The sequence below is a fragment of the Epinephelus fuscoguttatus genome, linkage group LG21 (assembly GCF_011397635.1).
Source record: "Epinephelus fuscoguttatus linkage group LG21, E.fuscoguttatus.final_Chr_v1".
In the NCBI taxonomy this organism is placed as follows: domain Eukaryota; kingdom Metazoa; phylum Chordata; class Actinopteri; order Perciformes; family Serranidae; genus Epinephelus; species Epinephelus fuscoguttatus.
The window spans coordinates 18,374,253-18,394,831 of NC_064772.1; the positions used below are offsets into that span (position 1 = coordinate 18,374,253).

General features: G+C 38.4%; 1 long non-coding RNA gene across 1 annotated transcript in view; it reads left to right on the top strand.

Annotated features, from left to right (window-relative positions):
• Nucleotides 1-274: 274 nt before the first annotated feature.
• The window catches only part of LOC125882180 (uncharacterized), a 32,484-nt gene continuing 12,179 nt past the window's right edge, over nt 275-20,579 (top strand). The window contains exons 1-6 of the long non-coding RNA XR_007448314.1: nt 275-543; nt 1,139-1,210; nt 3,237-3,297; nt 3,903-3,963; nt 18,702-18,774; nt 18,879-19,044. This is a non-coding gene — a long non-coding RNA (uncharacterized LOC125882180). The remainder of the gene's footprint in view (nt 544-1,138; nt 1,211-3,236; nt 3,298-3,902; nt 3,964-18,701; nt 18,775-18,878; nt 19,045-20,579) is intronic.

Here is a 20,579-nt window from a genome sequence, read left to right on the forward strand (position 1 = left end):
TATCTGGGTTAATAATATGTCTTTGTAATAAATAATACCATGCATCTGCACTGAGTGAATAGGCTGCAGTCAGTGACCCACATCTCAGTGCAATGAACTGCTTAACTCAGACTGTTGTTTTATTCAGTGCACTGTCAACAGACTGGCGAGGAGGAGGAGGGGGCGGGGTTTATACCTATCAGCCCACTGTGATTGGATACGAGATTCGGCTCCTCTCCGCCATTGGCTGCTCGCGCTGCCACTCTGGATATGTTATCGCCGCTTCCCGCGCCATTCGGCGTGCACGCGCAAGCCAAGCAGGCACGTACCCGCTTGGAGACTGTCTGGAGTCTGTCTGAAATTGATAAAATTGGAGATGGAGTTTTTACATCTGTTTGCACATTTACAAGGAAGCCGCCTGTTGGGAATGGGATTTTTTTTGCTCTCCTCCTCAAACGCCTTCGCCCGCAAGCCGCCACGCTTAGCCCCAAATTATTTTTGAGATAAACGCTGTGAAAGTTTTTTCCTCCTGCAGTCTATCAGCAGACAGCTCTTTATGCACAGGTAGGTAACGCAGGCGCCTGAGAGCAAGTTGGCTAACACACAGTGGATACTGCAGCATTACACATACGCCAACAAATATGTTTATTTGTGACCGTTAGCCGAGCGTTTTTGTTCATAACACGGGTTGCTAGCTTAAAATATAAATTATCCTTTTATACCGTAACAAACTGTAAGTGCTCCGGTTAATTCTTGTTGTTAAAATAAGGCGTATGTTTCGCATTTTCTTATTTAATACGACTCCCAAACAGTAGCTATTTTGTTTTGGAGACTTGACCTCATTCACACTACTTCAGGAGGATGCGCAGGTGACGCACCTTTGAGGCACGTGAGGTTGTTGATTAACCCCACGCGCGCTTAAGCTACCTGTTACTCAGCAGGCACCTGAGGGGGATACCTGCCTGCTGGGCTCATCAATGCTCTGTTTAACCCTTTCAGCTATACCACCTTAATTTATCACAGCACCAAACAATACCTATTATCACACGTGCAGATAACACATCTAGACTAATCTGTGTGGCCCTGAGGTGACGTTATATGAATATGAACCCTGTATGAAATGCTTCTCTCTCTTCCTGCCCTTGTGTATGCTCTGCAGGGGATCAGCCGTCAGCCCTGGAGTTCAAGAGGAGTGCACCATCCGGAAGGCAGCCTGCACCAGCTCAGAAAGGTTGGCAGAGACAGGGATAGTGTGTTGGAGTGATGTAGGGGGATGCTGCATGGGGTTGTATCAGATGGTTGCATTTATTAATTTGTCATGATTACATCTCCAAACAATTTTGAAAACATTTTGCTTGAACTTAAAATGTTTTAAACTTCTCCTAAGTAGCCTCAAACTACAACAAAACATTTTTCCACACAGAAATGTCTGCTGCCTTTCACACTTTATTTAAATCTATAGCTATGACACACATATTTAAATGTAATTTTAAATCAGGCTGCATTGCCACTGTACATTGTTTTTACACATTCTCCATGGTTGAACCCATTTAATATATTTGGAAATGTTGCAACTTTCATCATGCGAACAAAGCTTTTTTAAGAGCTTAATCGTCTTATGAACTCCCACCCAAATTTCTGACCTTTTGTGTGTCTTGTTCATTGATTAAAAATAAGTTAAATACACAGTGTCAGTGTGCAACAGCCCATATGTACCTGATCTGCTGCTTGCTCAGACCCGTCTAGACGCTTTTGCTCTGTCACTGCAGTTTTTCGGCAGACAGTGCAGTCATATGACTCGGGGAGCCTTTTCCTCCCTCCTCCCAGTGTCTGCTCTTTTGGGGCAAGATGGCTGCTATAGCATTGTTGTTGTCCATGACGTATATGAATTGATGTGAACAGACAAAACATGGGAGACATGGGGATACATTACACTTCAATGAAACAGGCCACAGCAGCTCCAGCTCATATTGCACACACAAGGAAGTGAACTCTTTGAGTGTTTTTTTTTTTAACCTAAATTTGTTTGCGTTTAGCTGATTGGATGATTATTTAATGGCTAGTTTACATCGTTGGGTCAACACAACTCAGTAGCTGGACAGTCCAAATGTTATTATATAATTCTTGACTTCATGGACATGCATTCGACTTGTTTTTCTACCACCGTGTGTCTGTCTGTTGTTTGGAGGCTTGGTAGCCATTTTGTCTGATTCATCACTGCCAATTGGTGCCAAAGGATTCCAGGGTATCCCCAAATTTGTTGGGAGCAGCCATAATGAGCCTGCACATTATTTAAATGTTTGCGGTGGCTTCTGATTTTGACATATTTGTATTCTGAATACAGTATTTTGCAACTACAGATACGTACAGTAGGTTTCTCTACGAAAATTGCAATATCTAAAATAAAATTTAGTCTATTACCCATAACTCAGCATTTTTTTTACATGTGGCAAAGCACATTGTGAAGGCAACGGTGCAAACGAGTATCATTGTATGCAATGTGAAAGTATTTTCGAATGTTGATAATTAAATTAGCAACTGTAAAAATAGTTTATATCTTTGTTTAAGTGATTATAAGTGGTGGAATTCAGACGAATTACTGCCAGTCACTGGATTTAGATCGCATTTTTCAGCAAAAGGAAATGGGAATTTTAACAGGTTACATTTTAGATATTATCACTTATGTCTGTGTTACTTTAGCCTTGACTAAGCACCATAATAATAGCCAGTGAAACTTAGATTAATATCATAATTTCTACCACAAAAACGCTATGCAAGATGATAAAAGATAAGCCTCTTATGTTCACCAAAAGTTCAGTTTTATAAACTGCAACCTCTCACTCAGTACATTTGTTGAACGTCACTTTTTTATATTAGTTGTTTCCACCTTAAAAAAGTCATATACTCTGCCAAGCATTGAGATGTGTGTTTTAAAAAGTCAAAGCACTTTGTTCACAGTCCAGTTGCTCACTGATGGAGAGTACAGACATATTAACTTTGGCCTCTCAAAGTGCTCCCAGCCTCATTCTGACATCACAAGTTACTTTCACACAGTGAGTGTGTGATGTTTATCTGTTTGCCATATCAGTGACCAGCCTGGACAGATCTCTTCATTCTCACCTTCTCAGTGCATACTCGTCTGCTGTCAGACAGCTCCTTTAGTCTCGTCTCATCACATTCCTTTAATGGTTTTTGAGTGCTTGTTGATTATGTTTTATGTTGTACAGAAGCACTTAAAGAATGCAGTGTCTTTGCAGGGCCTGTCCCAAACCTGATCCAGTGTCTGACAAAAAAATGATTGGAATTGCGATCAGGAAGGTAAGAAGAAATGGAAAGTGGAGTTTTAGGGTCATGCATGTTTCTTGGGGTAACTTGTTGCAATTTCGAATTATAGTCTCGGAAATATGTATTAGCACATTATGCCGTTTTGACTATGTGGCTTTCAGCATTGTTTTAAAAACATAAAATGATGATTATCCATCATCGGTGATCAATTGTTATTTGCAGCGATACTGAGTGGATGAGGATTTGCGTGCACATTTAGTGATGCTACGTTTAAATAATTCCTGATTTATGTGGTTTGAATATATATATAATCTATTTAAAGTAAATGCAAGAAGTACTACAGCTTGTGTTTTTTTTTTACAACCATAAACTACTTTTAATTATTAGTTGCTTTGAAATCATTTCAGCCATTCTTGGGACCTATGCAGCATAGTATTTAGTTATATATTTTCACTTTATGACTGCATATTTAGCTTGAATGTGTTATAAGCTAACTCTACAAAACTAAAATTAAATGCCTGTGCTTTAGTTTTTTTCTGTTTTTTATTTACCCTGTGTGTGACAGCGTAATGTGTATCCAGACTATTACCAAGCCACACAGTTGTTTGATGCTGCTTTTTATTCCTTCGTCCTCACAGGAGCTCCATGGTTTCCTGCAGCCTGTCATGCCTTCGACGCTGGACTGTGTCCACCCAAATGGTAAGATCTGTGTTGACCTGTTCATTAAAGCACATTTGGGCACGTTAAAAGTTGAGAAAAGCTATTCCTGGAATGCTTTAAGGTGCTGCAGTGAGTGAATGCGATTGCCTGGGGGAAATATCAGTCGGCTGCACAGGCCAGTATTTACAGAGGTTGAGCTCTGGCTTGCAATGCCAGTTCTACATGATGTGATGATGAGAAATGGCTAATCAAATTCAGTGCTGTCATTCACTCGTCAGTAGCAGCAGTCATTTTTTATTAACACTGATTTGTGATCTCTTCATAAGATAATCATGGATATGGATCTCGTAACTTTCACTTGAGGCTTAGCCGGAAAATGCTGATGCAAGAGGGGCTCTGAATCTTCATCCTGTTTTTCTATTGGCTCATTGTCTCCACCCACAGTGCAGTCACGAGGTCTAACATCATGATGATGTCTGGAGAAAACAGGCTTTCATCTGGGCTCTAATGCTGCCTGAGCTATAATGAAAAGATTTCTTGGGTTATTTCTGTGCACATACAGAGTAGAATTTGAGCTTGTTTCAAAGCATTGCTCCATGCAACAGCAGCACCTGCCATTGTCTGTTGTAAAACGGCGGGTTGTTTATCTCACCAGCCTCTGCTGCGTAATGACGCAGTTTCCTTTGACATTGGTGTGGCATATTTTAAATCAAGGCCTTCACTGTATTTTAAGGAGTCTCCTGGCAGCCTGCCAAAACATGGATCCATTTGCCTGTTCCCTCCTAAGAGCACAACTGCACAGCTGTGACCCTTAGCTGGTCCTAGCCATCGATAACTCGAAGCCAGCGGCGTCCATTTTAGGTTTAGGCAGTGGCGAAAGAGATGAACTATAATGTAGCTTGTGGAAAAGGAAATCTGAACTCGCAGCGTAAATCCAGTCATAAAACGGCATGATTTTTGCGGAGTAAACAAACTTTTCAGTGGTACAAATTTGCAAAGAATACAGAACAAACGGCACATGTGAAAAATACTTGCATCAAGTTTTGTTTTATGGTTTATAGATTTACTTTTCGTCAAATGCAGCGCGATTAATTTTTATTTATTTGAGCATTTTGATTTTAACATGAAATTTTTATTTTTTAATTTTCATTCTGTTTAAACTGTCTCATAAATGCTTTAGATGGAATATTTAATATTGCTAAAAATGCACGTTCATAAAGACTTACATAAAATATTGAAGCAGAAATTAAATTCAACGCGTATAGTAATATAAATATAATATTAAGAGTATAATGTAAAATAACATGCTGCGCAAATGTTGTGCTTTTTATTTATATTTTTCATCGCAAAAATGATCCAAGCCTCATCTAAAACATAAAGTGATGAGTAACAAATCCAATTTACTTTGATAAAAAAATATTTTCAAAAGCAGTGAAAACAGATTTTTATGATACGTGAAATTTTCACCAGCTGAATATTTAAAGCATTTTGTGTTCTCGACGAAGTGAAATTGTTTTACAGTAAACACAATTTACAGTAAAATAAAAGACATCAAAAGAAGGTGCACACATTAAATAAACTACTGTTTTATTTAAACCAGATCAGACGTTGTAAACATTTAATACAAAATTAGTTTTTCGGTACTTCATCTGGAGTAATAAACGACATTAAAATGTTTGGCAGCTATTTTATGTCTGATTTGTACGATTTTATATTATGCATATATTTCGAAATTATCTCAGCTTTGCCGTTTTTTTACAATTATGTCTGTATATATTAAATGTAATAAAATCTTTTACGCTTTTATATATATTACGCTTACTGGGAATTAAAAAATGTATTTTAAGCGACATAAAATACTGTATTATTTTACATTTGTAGACGCCTCTTAGTCTTAAAATGTATTTTTATATCGTCATGATAAAGTTGCACAGGATTTACAACAAATGCACTTTAAATTTAAAATCAGCTCACTGCAGCATTTATTTTAAAGCACTGTATATTGTGATATAACTGCTGACTGACTCACTGAAAGGTTTAGGTGACCTTTGCCCTCTTAAATACTTGTTTTCGTGCACTGTTAAGAGCTGGTGTGAAAGCCAGACTGTGTTCTGATGCCACGTAACACAACAGTGGCTGTCAGTAACATATTAAGCTGGGCCTCTGCTGTGGTGCCATGAAAATAGAGAGAAAAGGCACTTTGAGTTTGTGCATGTGTTGGAGGCAGGTCAGAATCATCAAACCTGTAGATTAATGTCAGATTGAGTATTTTTTATTTTTTTATTTTATTAATTTAAACCTGTTGACCTTTGTGGATTGTGTGAAATAAGTTTACCATACTGCAAGCTGGCAGTGTGAACATGCTCACTCAAACTAGCATCTTAAAACTGTAATTGTGTTAAATAGATATCATATCGATACATCAGTTCACCTCAAATGCTTCTGATGATATGCCAGATTGTTTTTTGTTGTTTGGATCTATTTTTTCTGCCGATTAGTCACAGCTGAGTGTGTCTCCTTTATACTGTATTCATAATGCCCTAATATTAGAATAATAACATGAGAGACTTGTTTACGGGGCAGTTTTTGCAAACAAACTCTGCTCAAACACCATTTTTGAGGTTTGCAATTGATCTTGGGCCAGCAGTGAGATCTTTGCCTGGAGATAGCAGACCTTTGTTTATCATTAAAACAGCCACAACACACACCCCACTCACTGACTGCAGAGGTTTTGGATTTCAGGTGCAACCACAACATCAATATCAACGTCACATGAATATTAGAGCCTCATTAGGAGAGGGAAATTGCAAATGAAATTGCACAGCGCTCTATGCGTTTGTTGTCGATTGTTAAAACACTTACTTTTGAGCTGTGTGAAAGGTAAGTAAATAAGTTGATTCCTCTGACTGCAGTGTTGTGTGACCGCCGTGTGTTTGCCTGCATTTGTTTCCCCACTGTTTGTGACCCAGCCAGTCTTTAAGATGTGCACATGCAGCATGTCCGTTCCCACTCAGCTGCGTAGCATTGACAGCTTCAGCAATACTTCCTGTTTTAATTTGACTGCAAATCCACCAGTGACTTTGAAATGGAGTGTGCTCATCTATAACACCCTCATAAACGGTACAAAGAAGGCGGTGCAAGGCTCCATGCCTGCTTAAACTGAACAGCAGCCTGAACAAGCACTTACTTTCTGGGAAAGAAACTTTTGGCCTGAGATGAACTTCTGCTTTTTTACTTAACTCTTAACTTTCACTGAGTTCTCAGCACATACCGCTGGATGGAGACCTTGCAAATGAAGAGTTGTTACTTCAGTCTAAGTTACGGTTTTCCAACAAAACAGCTGCAGACATGCATTTAACATACTGTACAGTGCTTTATGAAGATTGTATTGTTCTAGAATTTCTAAAATAATCTAATGCATGTATCTTTGGACTTAATTGTCTTTTTTTTTCATCTTTTACACCAAAGCTGATGGAAAAAACCCACAGTGGTTACTATTGGTGAGAACAGGTCAATTCACTGTCAGTTATCCAGCCCAGATCTACCTTCCTCTCAGTCGGGGTTTTAAGCAGGCCAGATCCTGCTCAGCTGTGGTGTGAAAGGTTGAACATAAAGTACATAGTGTCCTTGTAACACTATAGTTACTCTTTAGAGCTTAAACAATACAGAGCCTGGTAGTTCAAAAAAGGAAAAACATTCTAAAAAATGATAAATCAGCAGATATTTGTAATTTTCTACATATTTTAATCAAGGATTGATCAAATTCAGTTATCAAATATATGGCACAGTTGAACAAAAATGTCATTTTCCAACCAGAGTGAGTGCAAACATCTGGTCAGACTGTAATATGGCACTCTGAGAACCATATAGTAAAACAATATGTGTACATTTTTAATCGGCTCACCAATTATTTTATCTTTTTTTGAATGCTTACATGTTGAATTTATTTTATATACTGACTAAAGAGAAACTATAAAGTCCTACATGTTTTGTTTGAGCCCTCAGATGAATCTCAGGTGCGAAAATAAAATTGCAGCGACTACTTTTAATGATGCAACAACCCAGTTTAGCATTAAGAGGTACAATAAGGGCGTCTGCAGGTCCTTTAAAGTCTTAAAATGTCCTCAGTTAAATTATACAAATATTAGGCCTTAAAGGTCGTTAAATAGGCTTGAATTTGAATTTGTGACACAAACATTACATGCCACAAACATTTAAGGTCCACGTTTCTGATACTACAGATTATAAACTTAACCACTGAACCTAATACTGTGTTTTTACTTTATACTTTTACGTACCTGTTGGCAAAATATAGATTTACTCAAGTCACTCTTATAGTCATTTTCCTACATAAAATGTACCTTTGCACAGGATCACATCAATACTTGCATGTAACGCTTGAATGAGAAGATGATTTATCCAAAAATCTGTGTAAAATTTTGTTAAAAATGCTTAAAAATTAAATTAAATGTATGTGTCTGATACCTGTAGACACCCTATAGGTACAATTTAAAGTTGTGCACTTTTTTGTGTAAACACTGACAATATGTGACCGATAATTTTGTGTATATATACACAAAATATATCCGTACAAGGGTGTTTGTCTGTGAAAGTTATTTTTCGGTTCTCTGTCTTTATGCAACGAATATGTAAAAAAGTACTACAACACGCCTCAGCATTAAAATTGGCCCAGTTCAGGAGCTTTACTCAAAGTTTCCTTCCAAGTTGGATAGGTGAGACTTGAGGGTGTGCTTGCATTTTTCCCTAATTGGGGCTTATTTAAACACACCTGGACACACCTTCCACTTTGCCATTTGACCTTTAGTGAATTAAGACGCCTAGGCAGAGTGAGAGTTCGTCAACCCCACGGTACATCATAGCGAGGGAAGGCTGCACCATGACTAATTAGTAAATCTCACTTCTCTCTAAGGTGAAAAAAATGATTTCCTTTGCAGGGAGACTGGGGGTTGATGAGTAAATACCCACCTGCTCCAAGTTGCAGTAACCTAATAAGTCTCCCTGGACTTTGAAAGTGAATATTTCATATTTCACTGATCTCTAACAGCTTTTCTGCATGTCTCATATTTGACTCTCCATAAGCCATCTAAGATGGGTAAAGGGGAAACACAGACTGCAGGGTCTCTTCCCTGCCACACAATGGCGTGGAAAGGTCAGGCCTAATGAAGTCGGGGGTGTGACCCCTAGTATTCAGTGACTTTGCATGGGCCCCCATCTTACCGCTGCAACCATGCCGGTTAATCCCTTTTTGATCCTAATTGATAGGCATTAACATGATCCTTATCCAGGAGCTGTGTTTTGTCTTCCACAGCCCTTCTCTCTGGGTGTCAGTGACACAAAGTGTGAAAGCGTTAAACCAAATGTGAAATTGATATTTTTCATGTTTGTGTGCTTAAAATGTGGCTGTGTTTCTAAACACTCACACAAAAGTGCCCAGTGTTCAGTGTTTGCCCTTTGAGGCTCTTAACAGGACTTAGCACATGACCTTTAGAATCCGACTGTGATGTGAATGGTACCAGCCCATTTCCACTTTGTTTTCCTTGGAGTCCTTTTATCTTCATTGCCAGGTGATTACTGCCTTTAACTGTTAACTAATTACCCTCTTCAAGACTTTAAGTCAGGACCCATATCACTTTTATGAAAGTGCAGATGGTGCATGATCCCCGGCTCCCAAGAGCTTTATCTGAGTAACTTCTTCTGTTTACATTCTCTGATCGTCATACTGCAAACTCCATAACCCTTAATTGAACTGGCAATTTATTTTAGTTATCAGTGTTTACTGACTCTAATGAAACCTTTTAATTTCTTCTTATAGTGGACCCGTTATTAGTTATGTTTCACTCTTGCAATTAGAAGTAGTTGTCCACTTTACTAAAATATATTAGACCTTTCGTGTTGCGACATCTACGGTATAGGGCTGAGCAGTCTCTGACTCTTATAGAAAATATTTACACAATTAGATTTTTGATAAATAATCATCTGTAATGTAAATATGTTGACTAAATGGGTAAAGGCAAACAATAGAACGGTTAGAAAAATAAATTACCTCACTTCAATGCGGCCTTCAAAACCAGGAAAAGACAACACTTAACGTATTATGATATCCAAAATCTAAGACGATGATATCTATTCTCATATCATGGTAATGACATATATTTCTCTTTTCTTTGTTTAAAATTCACTCTGTAACCTGTAATTGTGTAACTATGCCATTTGGCTCATAAGAAACTTTTCTTTCGTTTCTTTTCATTCATTTTAACAAATTATTTCATCATGAATTGCCTGAAACTGAATCTAGTCTGAGTGGTGAGTGATTGACGATAATGCAAGAGATAAATAATTAATAATTCAGGATGTTTAGAAACACTTCATAAAATGAAGTTTGCACAAACTCAACTCTGTGTATTTTTTAACAAAATCGTTTGATTTGTTGCGATGTGACTGCTGCTTGTTTTGGTAAAATATGAAGGTTCCATCAGAAATTAAGGAATAACTCGGATTATTGGGGTGAGCACAGTGAGGTTTGAGCCATGCTGGACCTAAATCTTATGATCAGTTCGTTTGATCTGAACAGTTTTGTATAATACAAAAATGTTTAGCGCTTGAGGACAACTTTCTACTTTTAAAAACCATAGAAATTCAACAACAAATGATTTAAGTTAACAATAACTTTGTAATATTGAGCCACGTTCAGTCTTAGAATTCTAACTACATTGAGGGACAGGTCTGATATACCTTCTTCATTCATTCACACACTTAACAGTGAAAGCCTGACACCCTGCAGAGGGTTGCAGATGAACGGATGGTTGTGAATTCCCCTCCCCATACTTCCAAGATTACAGCCAGGCAGGTTGTGGAGTTTTATGTTTGTTTATAGCCAAAACACAGTATTAATAAGTAATAAGTGTTAGCATAAAAGTCAAAATAATGACGATTACTTCTTATAGGGTATGCTATAAAGTAAAAAAAAGTAAAATTGTAGCCCTTGCAATATTTTAAGAACTTATTTAATGCAGACTGAGCACATTAATTGACCCAAAGCATGTTTTTTCTGTGGGTCCAAGAGATGTGCCATTTTTAAACAGGTTTGACTCGTCTGTCTAAATCTGATATTTAGGTGTAATTCTTAACTGCAACATGATTTTCTCAGATGTTATGAAATATTTTTATACTATCGAATTAGCCTTAAATGAGTAAATACTGCAGGCTGTTAATGAGCATTATTCATATTTAGATATACCCTTGAACTGGTGCAAAGCCACAGTAACTTTTGGTACATATCTCTTGCCTTATTTAAGATGTCTAGACATTGTTTCTGTCAGTTTCCTCATAAATGCATTTATGTAAAAATAAATAAATCAGCAGGTTTTCTAAGCCTTTATATGGCCAACCATATGTGTGATCTTTTTTTTCTCTCAGCACTCTCAAACCTGCACAATTAAGAAGCATGTCTCTCCCTTGTGCTCAGCAGTGTGCAACAGCCCACTTTAGCTGGAAAATGCCAGGTGTCGTGTTGGTTCTTGTTGGTTTCACACAGCGACTCGAGTCCCTCCCTGGAACGCAGTTCTGAGGTCTCCATAGGATTGAGTGTTATTTCCAGCTTGTTTGTTGCAGTGAATAATGAGTACTCTGTAAGGCCTGATGACATAATTTGGAGATTGCTATGGAAAAATAACTAATTATCGAGCTATGAAACTACAGATTGGGACTACACTTGTGTACTTCACTTGACTGGCACCACCTGCCCTCTATATGTCACACTCACTTCACTTATCCCACAGTTGTGAAGCCGAGCTGGTGTCTGCCAGTTATGTGCAACCCCCAGCAGACACACACGCAATGAGTCAGTAGTGGGTTGGACTGGATAATGCTTTTGTTATTTAGATTTTTATTTACCCACAAACAAAAGATTAGAAGTAGATGACGTACAGGATTGTGGAATAAGCGTTCAGTAGTAGCAACAGGAGGAGAAGTCCCTCCGGTGCTGCTGCCTTCACTGAGACAGTAGGAAAGTTGAGAAAGTCAGAGCGTTGGAGAGAAAGTTCTGGAAATATTGTGTTTGTTTCAGGCGCGTAGCAGTGCATGTGGCTCACTGGATGATATTTGTCAGATACTGCAGCTTGACCTGCAGCTGGAAGAGTTCTAGTTTTCTTGCATTTTGTCTAAAATATTTCAGTAGAATGTTTTGGGAATAGACATTTAACAGGGCAGGAACATGGTGTATGATCATATGCAGTGCTGTATGAGGAGCTTGCCTCAGTTCTGGCTCTGGTTGTGAATCTCTTCCCTCTGCATTATGTTTTTTTTTCCTCCACAGTACCTGCTTGAAAAAGTGGTAAAGTAGTTCATGAATATAAAACACTTTGTGTTTGTAAGATCACCTGGGCAAGTTTTAAAGTTTTACAATTCCAGCGTTGCACTTATATAACAAGTTCAAATACATTAGGTGATTTTCTAAATAAAATTCAGCTGTGTGGATAAAAGAGCTGCGACTAACGATTATTTTCATAAGCAATAAATCTGCAGATTGTTGTCTTGAGTAATCGATTAATTGTTTAGTCTATAAAATGACAGAAAATAGTAAAAATATTCATCTTTGTTTCTCAGTCCAAGCTGATGTCTTTAAATGTCTCATCTTGTCAGTCCAAACCACAAATTATTCAGTTTAATATGATATAAAACAGAAAAAAGCAGAAAATCTTCATATTTGCAGACTGAAAGCATCATTGTCTGCCATTTTTGCATTAAACGCTGCCTTAAAATTCATCGATTATTTTTCTGTCGATCGACTGGTCGTCACAGCCTTGGTGGACAACAGGTGATGCCCACAGTGTGTGTCTGACTGCCACACATTTAAAATCATACTTAACTTCTGCACAGTCTACAAGTAAATTGTAATTTTGCAGCATTTTCACCCCCACAAACACTCTGGCTCCCGCTGCCTTGGAATTCTGTATTCTCTCCTGCTTTACAAACCATTTTTTCTGCTTTTTTTTTTATCAATAATTGCAAGGCCAAAAAGTACTTCTTGAGAAAACAAAGAACAAAGAAAAGCAACATCAGCCACATCACGTTTGAGTGTGTGTGTTAGAGGTTTGACTTCCAGTGCTAAAGGAACCAAAGCAGGTGCAAGTGTGCAGCATCATTACAAAGAACAGCCAACATGGCTGACAACTGACTGTCCAAGCCACGCTCATGCGCGTCAAACCCTTGATGAGTGCAAGTCAATACAGCAAGTCTGGAGTAGTACAGAGCAGTTATGTGCCTCATCTCTGAAGTCTGGAACTTATTTTCCTCTTGAGCGTTATCCCAAGAACAACAGATGGATCACATCACCTCACCTGCTTCAGTTTCTTCTCTCCATGTTGTTGTTATATGAACTCTTCTCCTAGAAATGACACAGATGAAGAAATAAGATGTAAAATACTTGCAGGATGTTGCTGCATCACAGCAGGGATGAGAAGAGCTTGTCGTCATGTGTGAAGTAGGTCTTTTAAGACATTGAAGTCTGCAGTAATTTCCACTCTTCTCAGGATATAGCTGTCAAACGTCACACCAGCAGACTGTCATTCAGTTCATATTTTATGAACTGGCTTATTTATTTGTGCCATTTGACCATTTTCAGCGACTTAGATGTGCATCCTTGAGTGTGTAACTGCTCTTCTTTTGCTTATTTGCTTCTTTTCAAGCATTTCACTTTCATTATAACTTATTTATATATGGATTAAAATCAGACAACTGAAAGTTTTGAGCCTGGATGTGGTTTTATAATGAAGAATGGAGCAAGTAAAGCAGGAAGAGAAAGGCAGATAATTAGGACCTGTAGATAATGAAAAGTTTGAAGGCAAACGGTTCACCAAAATTTGCTATGTCAGACCTGGGATACTGTATATTTAACGCTGAAGTAAAATTTAAGAGGATATTAAAATTACATGAAATTTCAGCACTTAAAATCAGCTTTACATAATTTCTCTGGAGTTTAAAGCTAATAAGAGAAAAATCGTCTTTAGGTGCACGAGTGTTACCTTGGATGTTCTGTGTGTCCTAGTTCTACCAGTAATATTCATACATCTCATGATTCATTAAAACGTCAATTTGTTCTGGCAATACTGTTAATTTGGATTTCATAAAGCCCCCAAATCTACATTCAAAGTTTGGATGACAGGTCTATCTGAAACCTTGAACACGTATATTCATTTAAAACTGAATTATGTGCTGTAGCTGGTTATATTTACTGTAATTTAGAAAGAGTTTAAAGAGATTACCAGGCTTCTCTATCATGATTATGGCACATTTGTTAGACAAACTTGAGTATACCTTGGATTTGTGGCTGTTAGAATCCTTTAATGTTGCCAAAAATATGTTTTGGAGGTAGTTTTGTGCCTCGTTGTTGCGTGGCTTGTACCAATCAAGAGCTGAATTCAGATTTCTGGCTTGTGAAATCAGTTTTCAAAACAAAGCCGGTCCCACATGGGCAGGCTACTCAATCTAACTTTACTTCTCAATGCCGCACATTCACCTTTCTCCTGACAAAACCATTCAAGATCAAGGGCAGCATCACCTTTGCCACTAATGAGGTTGTTTATTTACCAAATTTCCTTGTGGACTGTGAGAGAAAAACAAGCCATGCATAGCAGAGCATATAATCAGCATTAGCAAAACAGAGCTCCAAATGCTCTGAGTTATACATTTTGTGACAGTAGAACGGCGCGTAGCTCACCTGAAGTACCTGCGTGTCGAACATGGAAACCTTTTAAAGAGGCTGCTGAAGTGAACAGACCACGTTATTATAACCTCAAGTTGAGCTGGATTTTAAATTGGATATAATCTTCGAAAGAAAGACTGGTGATTAGCACTTTTAAGGCTTTTAGTTTAAATGTGCTAGATTCTCATTTTGATATCATTTGCTGCTTTTTATTCGTCTCATGTCAGATTTTCAAAATCCCAGATGATTATGTCAGAATACCACAACTTTAACAGCGACGATGCCCAAGTGCCCAGACCACTCATCAATTATCTTATGCTAGCTAGTTACAGAGAAAGACAAAATAGCAATGAACGCTACATGAAAATAATCTGAACTTTAAAGTTACTTCATCACATTTGCCAACAATGTAAGAAATGCTGCTAATATAATGTGGAGTGTCAGTTAGAAGCATTTTCCAGCTATAATAGAGGTCTAATAATCAGAACTTTGGATTTCTGGGAGTTTTCAGGGCAACATGAGCTGCAATTAGGCCAAATAATCTGTGCCCAAACAGCAGCTGCATGGCTTGAAAAAAGCCCCAAAATGATTTGATATGTGAAAGGACCAGCCAAAAGTCATGACGCCATGTGCAAAACACTGACACACAGCTTGGACAAAGTGGACTGGGCTCAAGGTTAAACTAACCAATAGGGATGTGACAGACATGCAGCATTCAGGCTATGTGAGGCTGCAAATGCTGCTCATTGGCAGTCGACCTAATGTGGCACACCTGTGTAGCAGCAGTGTACTAAATTTAAAGTTAAAAATCCGTTTGGCCACCACAGACTTTGGCTTTTTTAGTTCTGGTTATGCCTAATGCATTATGTCTTCAATTATTTACCTATTTTATCGACTGCATTGTATTAAAAACTCAAAACTATCACATAAATTAGTGTTTTTCTTCTCATTTCCATCACAAATCTATCCACAGGGTCCACGGTGCTACAACACAGATTAGTTTAAACTCATGAAGAGCCTGTGGGCATTGATAGTTTGTAATAATAATGATGTATGTGTGGCACAGTTCTGTATTTGGTGCACAGCAGAATTCCATTTCTGCGAAAATCCATCAATGATTTGCAGACCTGCTCATCAGAGCCCATGTACACTGCTTTATTTGCTGATTTAGATTGGGTTCCAATCTCTGCGTAAATGTGTGAGGCTTTACTGTATGTTTGCTTATCTGTCCAGCCATCCCATCTATTCAAACAGCGTTCCTTTCATTTAAGGCTGTGTGCTGGCTGGGCTTTTTTTTTTTTTTCCTGGGACCTTTTCTGTTATTTTGGGACCAGATGGCGAGGGGCACGGAAGCGCCTCTTTTGTCCGGGCGCCCCAGTGAAAAGAGGCTGTCCTCCCTAATGTAATCAGCGGCACCGGAAGGGTCCATTTTGGGCTGTGAAAGAAGACAATCGGGTCTGGACACGTCTAGATTACAGAAACGCAGAGTTCATCTCCCGACCCTGCCCCCTTTGACCAAGGCCCTGGCATGGAGGATCCTCATCTTTGATCAGTGGAGGGTGGAGGTGCTGATCCGACCTCACGAGGGCCAAAGGCCACCCCCCCCTCCACCCTGTTTACCCTGCACTTGGCTGCTGCTGACACCTCCTTCCGGAAAGAGCCAGGGGGTGGTGGGTTGGTTTGGGCATGGGGGGGATACCATGACCTGTCTAGACACCGTTGCTTGTTGCCCTGGTGTTGCCAAGGGGACATAATGAACTTTGACCTCAAATGTTGTTGGTTAGGAGCCACTCTGGTCATCTAAGGAAGACATTTTTTTTTTTTTCTTTTTAATTTTCAGGGTTGGGGGTGGGGAAATGAGGCGGGGGTACGGATGTGACCCACATAATACACAATCTGCTTTGAGGGACCACATGCATGACTTTGTTGGCAAAAACTTCCCTTTTTTTATTTTAATAATTGGGCGACATTTTCAGTTAGGTCACAGGACGCCAGAGACCAGCTGTCAGTTCCTTTGCCTTTCACCTCAGAAACAACAATTTTACTTTCCTAAGATTTTTTTTGTTTATTTGCTTTAGTTCATCTGATCACGGTGACACTCTTGAACGGAGGACTGATTTAGTTTTTTTTTTTTATTTGTGACATTTACAGTCATGCTGTTTTTGGTTTTAGATAGTTTTTTGATTTTGATACATTTTTTGGACGTTTTATTTCTCATGCGCAGTAAGTAATTTGAATTTGATATTTTATCCTTTTAAATCTTACATTCAACAGGCAGTTTGTAGCTAAAATGAAGAAAAATATTCCTGCATTTACATGTTTTTTTTTTTTTTTTTTTTAGCATGGCTGAGTAAGACTCATCTTCCTGAGCTGTTTTTATGTTGAGCCTTGTTCAGCCAAGGCAGCTTTCTACCTTTGCAGTAATTGTACATTCTATTTTTTCTTGTTTTATCTTCATGAAATTGTGATTTTTGCTATTTCAATAAGTGAAGGTAAAGTGTAGCGTATGTGCAGCCCTTTTCCACATGCACCTGTCTTATAATTTGTGCTTAAACATATTGGATTTACTGAAAAAGTTAGAAAATATTATAAATGTAAGATTAAGGGCAGTGCAGTGCAATAAACAATAGCATAATATTTGTAAAAAGCCAAATGGACACCTACGCGACGTACAGTATTGATGTATACAGAACATTTTTAATTTAAATGTGCAGATGTTACAAATGCAATGTGTCTAGTACTGTAGGTTTTGCAAAAAATTAGGGTGAATTTGTCTGCAAATGTTTTTAAATTTTCAGAAAAACATAATTAGTATGTGTGTTCTCTGATAGAAATGTTTCGCCGTGCATGCAGTAAGACATTACTCTTATTTACCACACGTCATACTTCGCCCTACACCTAGAGTCTCTGGTTTTGGCCTGCACCACAACATAGCCCAAAGTGTGAATTGGCTTTGATGTAGAGGCTGTTCTCAGGAGTGGGTGTAGTGATTCCACCATCATGGCCGCCACTACCAACCCCGCCCTCTCGCCTGCCACTCAGGAACAGTTAAAATGGCAGCATGCAGCAAAATGAGTGAGAGGGAGAAAGGGAGAGACGCCCACTACTGTGAGCTAAGGCACGGTCGACTGAGCCGCAGCTCGCCTTGTGTGCCAACTCAAACTGAGATGATTATTTTTGGTGTATTCGACCGTCTGAGAACAATGTACAATCTGAAGAAGTCTAGACAGGTAGATTGGGCTGAAATCAGTGAGGGTTAACCTCTTTTGTCAGCGCTTTATCCAAAATGAGTAGTTGGCGATAGTGCTCTGTTTCCAGCCACAATTTGTCCAGATGTAGAGCTAAATGCCGCCCGGATATTCTCCCTTTAAAAGGCTGAATGTTAAAAACACAAAATCCATCCAAACAGAATTAGCAAAAACACGAGCACACTATTTTCGTAACACAAATGCAGCCAAATAGGAAAACATCTATGCTAAATATGCTTTGTTGGATGCACTGTGACCATTACTACAATATAACGGAAACATATTTTGAACTCTTCACCCAGGTCTTTGGCGGGCTGCCATTTTATTCTCCAAATTATCGGTTACAGTCTGGCACAGCGAATGGGCACTCACTGATTATCACAGGATTTTCTGCTCTGTAGCATCTAAGATATAAAAACAAGCTTTATTATTCATATACTGTATGTGTGCCTTAGTTGTAATGTGCCTTAGATTTGGTCGTCAGCGTTTGGCTGTTGCATCATCTGTATTCTGAAGTGGTCCAGTACAGTATTTCAGTGACTATATTCATTTTTAATGTAGAAAGAACAAAGTGCTGTGATCAGTGATCATTGAAACCCTTTGCTCTTAGTCAAACAGCTCTATGTGTGTGCTTATTATGTCATCTACTTAATACCAATTAAAGGCTATACGCTACACCAACCCAACGCTGTTTCAATGAGCTAGAGACCCATTTAGAATGGATCACAGAGCGCAGATGTGTGTATGCAGTCTCAATAAAGCGTCTGAAATTAAGTATTACACCCAATCATTTCAAACCTTTGCAGGTCTGGCTGCCACTTCATAACAACTCTATTGCAAGGCATCCCACATCCCAACTTCAGTGTGGAGAATTTTAAGGTAAATGTCCAAATCTTCTATTTTTGGGTCTCCCTACTCACACTGAATGACATTTTATTATTGGCTCTTGGTGTGAATGTGTGTTTTTCCCCTTCCCTCCACAGTGTAGAGAGCTGGTGGTGGACTAGGAGGAAGATGTCATGGTTTTTTGGTGATGATGTTGCTGCTGTTGATGCAGTGTCGAGCTCTCACTTTGTGCCTCTGTCAGTTATGATGCGTAACCACAAAGTGAGTGACAGGCCAGTCCCCAGGGAGAGCAGGGGGCCTGAGGTGAGTCAGATGTATCCTTGACCCTGTCGAGCTGTGTCAGCAAGCAACACAAACTCTGTAACAAAGGCCGGAGATGGCATGACTGTACATTGTACATCTTAATTTAGTATATAGAAGGGGACTGTAAGCTTCACCAAGAAGCACAACCAACTCGACGGTTCCTCTTCAAGAGATCTGGTTTTTGTTGCATAAATTCCCGCAACTTATGAATAATGAAATCATAATGCAGCATATCACATTACAGCTCATACCTTTGATACCCATGCGTGCTTTTGTTTCCTCCAGAGCACTGAGTGTTTTTAGAACCTGTCTCAAACATGAACATGCTCCTGATTTTGGTAGATATTCAACTTTGTTTACTTCAGTGCATTACAGTACAGAATTAAACACCCAATGCCACTTCAGGACTTATAAAAAGATATCACAGAAACGTGTTATTTTTGGAAAAGGCAGGTCTTGTTTTAAAAGTGTGTTTATTATGAAAGTTTCCTCTTGGTGCGTACATGTTTTAGTTCAATTTAGCTTATATTTTAAGTTGCAACACTGTTAGAATTGTAGGGGAATGAGAAAAGTAAAATATTCATTACTAAATTTATTGGGAATTTGAGAAAACCTTCATGAGGAATTTTACTGTACTTGATAAAAGGCCGAACAGGCAAAGATTCGTTAGTGTTCAACTCCAAATCTACTTCAACCCTTGTTACAGTACTCGAAGGTGATCCAACATTACAGAGAGTGTATTGTGATATTATAATGGAAATATGTTATGCTTTTTAAAATGAATAGCTAATCAGTGTTTAATAAAACTTTCTTCTAATCCAAATGATTAAGACACCTGTGAAGAAATTGTGGGATGCAATGTAATGTCGGTTTTATTCATACATTACTCATCTTGCTTTTGATTTGCCATATCATACATAATATCTTGGGGAGTGTGATGCATTTTACACAAACTATAGTCTCATTATTGGCTTTATTGTTATATTTAACACTGAAACAATTAGTTGATTAGTCGATGAACAGAAAATTAACCTACGGCAATTCTGATAAGCAGTAAGTTTAAGTCATTAATCAAACAAAAATGCCAAACTTTTAGCTTCTAAACTGTGAAGACTTGCTGCTCCTCTCAGTTTTATGCCATTGTAAATTAATATATTTCGATTTTTGATCGCTGGTAAGACAAAACAAAAAATTTGAAGATGCAATCTGATCTTCTGGAAAAATCGCGATGAGTATTTTTAAGTATTTTTTTGTCATTTTATAGACTAAACGATCAATCGACTAATGATCAATGTAAACAACAACCTAATCAGTGATGAGAATAATCGTCAGTTGCAGCTCTTTTGTTAAGTGTGAACAGGAAGTTAAAAATGACAACGAACTGATGATGTTTTTATTGTTTTGTTTCGTGAGGAAGATGTGCTTCATTTGTGAAAAAGATAACATATCAGAATATCATGAAAGTTAGTGTTAATTTTCAGCTTCAAAAGCACTTGATGTGATCTCTTGTAACAGAATTAGCAGAGTAACAGCAG